We start from the raw sequence: 6601 nt of genomic DNA, 5'->3' as shown, positions 1-6601 counted from the left end.
TCATGATCCCAGGGTCCTGGGATCGAGCCCCGCATCAGGCTCTCTGCTCCGTGGGGAGCCTGCTTCCCTTCCTCTCTCTCTCTGCCTGCCTTCCTGCCTACTTGTGATCTCTCCCTCTGTCAAATAAATAAATAAAATCTTTAAAAAAAAAAAAATCTGAGTAATATTGCATTATATGTGTATGCCATATTTTCTTTATTCATTCATAGAGGGTAATAAGAAAAGTAGCAAAACATACTTAAGATTGACTCATCTACTGAAAATCATAAATCAGCACTGTCTAATAGAAATTTCTATGATGTTGGAACATGTTTTATATATGCTTTGTCCAAAACAGGAGCCACTAGCCACATGTGGCTTTTGAATATTTGAAATGTGACTATTATAACTGGGAAAATAAATTTTACCTATTATTTCATTTTAATTAATTTAAATTTAAATTTAATTTGCCAGGTATGGCTAATGGCTACAATATTGGACAGGGAAGTTCTAGTGAAAGTATCACATAGAGGCATAGCATTTTCTTTTAAATATAATTATGTTGTTCAATTTTTAGTGTGTTTGAGAAGATACAAATATAACTAGTATTTTAATTGTGAAAGAAGAAAGGAGAGAAAAGTTATAAAAAGAATGTAGTAAAGAACCAATATATGCATTGTCTGAAAACTACTTAGTAGAAAACATACTGCTGGTTTAACACCATTAGATTACATATGTATGTGTATGTGTATAAAAATAAAAAAATTAACATATTCACACTAAGCTATAGAATATGAAGATATGCTACTAACAATACCATTAAATAGTGTATATATATGCTTATAGATATGTGATATATATTGTATTGAGTAAGAAATAATATATGTACTAAAGTCACCTCTAGAAGGTGTATCATATTGATGAAAATTAAGGAGTAATTTCAAATTGTCATCTCATGCATATTCATGCTATCTACCAGTAAATATGCACTCAAAGTAAATAAGATAGAGAAAAGAACAGGAAGAATGACAGAGGGAAAGACCCATTAAAACAACTCATGGGTCTCTTGGGAGACAGGATGCTGGTTGGTAAATTGTGAAGAGAGGCTAAGAAGAAGGAACAAAAAATTTCTTAAATTCTATCCTTTTGAGTATTCTGCATTAGGATGAACCAGATGCCTATTTTCAGTAATGAGAATTTGTTTTGTGCAGTGTTCCAATAATACTTATAAAGTAAAACTATAAAAGGATTGAAATAGAATTTTCCATAAGGTAGATGATGAACATTGGAGTCAAATCAATGTGGGTTCAAACTCTAGCTTTGTCGCTTACTTGTTATGTGACTTTAGATTAATGACCTAATCTTCCAACAGTCAGTTTTCTTGTCTAGAGGTTGGATTGGATAAAAATATTCATTTTAAAAAGCTTTGGAGATGATAAAATGGGATAATCAATATCAAGCACTACACAAAATGTTTGATACATAGAATAAGCCCACAAAATCTAGTTAATATTAACTACTGATGAAAATATTTATATATTAGAAGAACCAGAATTTTCTGTTTCAGAGCATTGCAAATGTCATGTGGTGGATTTCAGTATGGTACAGAAAATATGACTTAGAAAATGCTTATGAAAAGGAGACAGTATCTAAATACAGATGAATGGAGGTATGACAATTTTTGAGGGAAAAGTCTGAAATGTATGAATTTGAAATTAAGGAGATTATTAGAGTAGGTGTGAAAATTTTATTGTAATTTAAAATCTCATGAAGAAGATGATTAAAAGGGAGAAAATGCTGGTTAAGAAATGAAGGCTTATGGAGTGGGAAGAAAGCCTGTGTTGATAGGAAGTAGAAATGGAGAGACTGCTTTGTGGTAGAATGCACAAATGCTCTTAGGCTTTCTGGGAACAAGGCAAAGATAAAATTATCCATCATGATCATTGGGGTCCTACATACAAAAGGATAAACTCCATCAAAGACTTATCTGAAAGCTTTTTACTCATTATAATATCCCAGTCATAAAAGAAGAAACTTTTAAGAAGTGGCAAGAAATCAAATATCAATGAGATACTTATATATGCTGTACATCTATTATTTAGAACACCTTCTACTGATCCATCTCTAAAGTGTTCTCCTTAACTTTTCTCTGTTTGATTTTTTAATAGGAAAATTCTATACTTGTAGCTCCTTTATCTCAAATGTGTTTATCTCTTAAACTATTATTTTAGTAATTATCTCTGAAGTTATCTTGGTCAGTAGGATTTAATGGAATCTGCTTATTCTTCTTGATTTCTATGTAGCATGTGACGTTGATATCATTCCTTTCTACTTGAGATTCTTTTCAGGATTTTTTAAATTTCTCCTCTGATTAGTTCTTTTTGATCTCATTCTTCTCTTTTTTCTCCGTCTTTCAAATACGTCTTCTCTTTGTTTTTGCTGTCAGGTGTCTTGTCTTTACATTCTGCCCTGTGGCCATCTGACCCTCTTTCATCCTTCAACCTCTACTTTTTTTTTCAGATTTCTTCAACATCTGTATATCTGGGCCCACGTTATCTCCAGAATTTAGTCCTACATTCCTGATAATGTCTACTGGATATCTGTACCTGGATGTCCTGCCAGCAATTCAAACTTAGTATTTCTGAAACTAACCTCTCATTTCCCAGGTTTGGCTTGTGCCATCCCTATATCTAAAATTACACCATTATTTTGTAAGTCAGGCAGACGAGAAGCTTCTGCTGTCTTTGTTTCATCTCCCTTGCCCCTCATATATAACCAGTTGGTATGTTTTGTAACTTTTCAGAGTTTTGCCATAGATGAGTCTATGAAGCAGTGTGAATGACCACTACATGTTATTACTATATATTGAACCAAACTTAGCAGATAGTGATTAGGCGATCCATTAGAACTCTATGTATTCCCTGGTAGTAGGTCAGTCACACAAGGATGTGAGTATTGGAAATAAAAGCCTGGGTGGATTATTAAAATAGGAAGTAATTAAACATGGAAAGAGGAAAGAGCGCTGGCTTAGGCAATTGGGCATTCACATTATATATAACCTCTTGACAACTGCACAGCTTGAGCTGTGTCTCTTAAACTACGTTCTCCTCTGTGTAGCTTTGTTAAAATTCTATGGGCAGCAATACCTCTGAAAACATCTTTAATAGACTTCCAGTGCTATTTGGACATAAATGGGATAAAAGAAAAAAAAACATTCAGTTAAAAATTAAGATATGATTTCTTTAAATTGCTTTTTCTTAAAAAAAAAAAACTGCTATAAGACATTTGAAAAATGAAACTGAAGTGATTTGAAGAACAAACTAGGTCTTGTGAGAGGCCCAGAATAATGTGTAGAGTTGTGTTGTATTTTGTCACTCTCCTGTTTTTTATAACTAGAGCCTACATTTTGTCAGCTGCTTTCCCAAAACCACACTTCCTGGTATCTGAAGGTCAAGTTCTTCTTATTTGTTTTTTAACTCCCTCCTCCTCCCCAATGGATTGATAACAATATAGTAAGACCTATTTGTGCAATATCTTTTTTTTTTTAAAGTAAAGCAAATGGATTTTTGTATCTTGCCTTAATGACAAGTTTGCAAATTGCCAATCTTTGCTCTTTTCTTTTCCTCCCAATTTTTCATAGTGGTAATTAAGGACTGTAAATTTCAGTTTATCATTTGTGTTAGAAATAGTAGCATAAATCATAGTAATAGCACCGTTTATTTCAGTAATGCTAGTCTGCCTGCAAATCACTTGTAAATTGGTTCCATGGATGTACCTCTATCAAATTAATCAAAACCCACCTGCATACATTTCCTGAGCTTAATTCAAAAGCTTAGTAACAGTGAGGAAGAAAGACCATTATTGACCTTTCCATTTTTATTTATTCATAAGTTCTGAATGGCTCATGCATATGTTTTCATTTTGAGCCCTGGCTAACGTCTAATTGACATTTTGTGTAGTGTTAAAAAACAAACAAAAACACAGGTTGGGATTTGGTCCCAAATAATATGCCTGCCAGGTGGTCCTACTGTGGTCCATACCCAATAATAATATTTGATTGGACACAAAATATTATATTATTTAAGAATCTGTGAGAAATAATGCTTTTGTGCTAAAAAAAGATTTTTGAAGTGAGCATAATAATTTTCAGTATTAGAAAGTTAGGCAACAGTCACTTATGTTTGTCTCCTTGTACCCAAGAAGGTGATTCAATGTATAATTATGAATATGAAGGAAAAGAGCAAATCGTACCTTATGTCTTTTCCTTATGCGCCATGCTCCGTGGAGGAATAATTAAGACAACTCTAGTCCATATGAGCTTGGCTCCAGTGCACTATTTTTATAACATGTTGGGTTCTATTCTCCACATGGTATGTCTTTTGGAGGAATTCCTGATGTACAGTACACATGCCCAGCTTACCTCTTACTTAGAGAAGGGAATTTAAATTTAGCAATACCTTACTTTTTGTCTTACCCTAAATCAAACATGAAAAAAAAAAGATTATTTATTTTAATTTTACATTTGAAACTATAAAAATGAGAAAAAAATCAAGTTCTAGAGCTCAAATAATAAAAAAATAATAAACACAACATATATATATTTTTATTTATACTTTCTCCCTACTTCTGTTTCTGGTATATAAAATTCATTTTGAGAAATCATCTGTATATGTATTCAATATTTTAGTGGGTTTTATACATTGTAGAGCTTTTAAAGTTAACATAAGAAATTAGAAATAAGTATGGGGCTTAGCTTTCATAAACAGTGTGCTTTCACATCTAATTAAAAAGATAATGACAAGTTTCCTTTAAATTTGTAATAGTTATATCTAGTTTTAGTTTTTGTATATTCTCCATTATAGTCTCTGTACTATTTACTAGTCTATATCAAAGATTTCACATTAGGAAAGTTGGAATAATAGTCTTTTATGCAAGTCTACTCACTGTTTTTTCTCTTCCTCTTCCTGGATGAACTTGTAAGTAATAGGCAATAACTTTGAAGAATTTCTTTTATTAGAAAAAGAAGCGACAAGTGCAACAGATTGCCTTGAATTTTGTTATTCTCTAAAGAAATTAGTCTAATATTTTATTTCTTTGTAGCAAAATCAGAGTGTTCCACAGTGGGTTTGATACATTTTGAAATGCCGTTAAATAATTGTTTCAGTAACCATTTTATAATTCATGTACTAATATGTGATGTATTAATATATAATATATAGTATATTAATATATATTAATATATTTTATAATTTTATAATTTAGTCCTAAGTATATGTGTATACACACACACACACACACACAGAGTAATTCTCATGGGGAAAAAGTTTTGGAAAGCAGTGGATTTAATAGGACATTAAGTGTAAGTTTTAGAGAGTGACAATTCTAGTTATTATGGACTCCTTCCTGTGTGGAAGAAGCTGGTCTTTAAAAACAATGGAAAGGGCACCCACAGAATAAATAAATATTTGTTTATATATAGATCCTTATATGAATAAATGTATTTGTAAATATATATATAAGATTAAGTCATGTTTTCTTGTCTAGTGTTATAGTAATCCATTTTACCATATTAATGTGGAAGGGAATAAATTAAAATTACTTTATTCACAAGGATTATTTTTGTCCTATTGGATTTACTCTATTCATGAGATTGTAAAATAATTTTGTGTTACTTCTTAAACGAAGATAGAAGCAATAAAATTAAATGTTGAAAGCTATCACATTTCATTTAACAATAAACTTGTGATTAACTGATAATCAAGTTCTCAAAGATGGTAGGATAAATGATATTTCTACTCCTTTCACCTCTATTCTCTTCTAAGATAAATCATTTTTAGACTATCAAAAAGCATGAGAAATTTCTGGCTAAAGACTTTTCTTTCTCAAAGGCCCAAAAAGAAGGGCTTAGAGTGAAAAGTGCCATAACTGCAATAGTAAGTACATTCTACCAGGAATAAATAAAAATTGCAAAGCCTGACAGTGAAAAATACAGAGAGGAATTCAAGTGACTAAACATCAAATAAAGGATTATCCTTGTTTGTGAGGAATCTATTCCAGTAAGAAATCCATCTAGGAACTGCTGCATACAAAAGGAGCTGCTGGACAGTGTTTTGAGCTATAGGGAAACTGGAGCTGAGACCAGCAATCCTAACTGGGCAGTGATCAGCCAACAGGTCTTCAGGTCCCAGCAGTGGACATCTACCATGCCTTTTTCTGTAGTTATTAGGCCCTGAATCTATTTATTCAGAGAGCAGCTGTCCTAAACTGCACTCACACTGTCATTAAAATAAATTTGGTACTTTTTTTTTTTTTACAGCTTTATTACCTTTACAATTTTATTTTCTATTTTGTAAAAGGGGAAAAATGAAAACTGAGAACTGTGAGTATATTTTTTTGTTAACGGGATGCCAGCTGGATTAAAATCCCAGTAGTGGATGTTACAGAAAAACAAACTGATGCGTTGAACACTGTTGTCTATTTAAGTGTCAAATAGAGTTAAATGTTTTGCTGAATTCTTAAAATGGTTTGGCTCTGTCATACTGTAATATTTAGCATAATCAACATTGAAAACTGGAGCACAATTTGTCTTAATATGAGAAAATGGTATGTGTACTTGATTATC

Source organism: Lontra canadensis, unplaced genomic scaffold, assembly GCF_010015895.1.
Source record: "Lontra canadensis isolate GAN:19392208 unplaced genomic scaffold, GSC_riverotter_1.0 scaffold1, whole genome shotgun sequence".
Lineage (NCBI taxonomy): Eukaryota > Metazoa > Chordata > Mammalia > Carnivora > Mustelidae > Lontra > Lontra canadensis.
The sequence above is the reverse complement of the archived record's forward strand: the minus strand, read 5'-3'. Positions refer to the sequence as shown.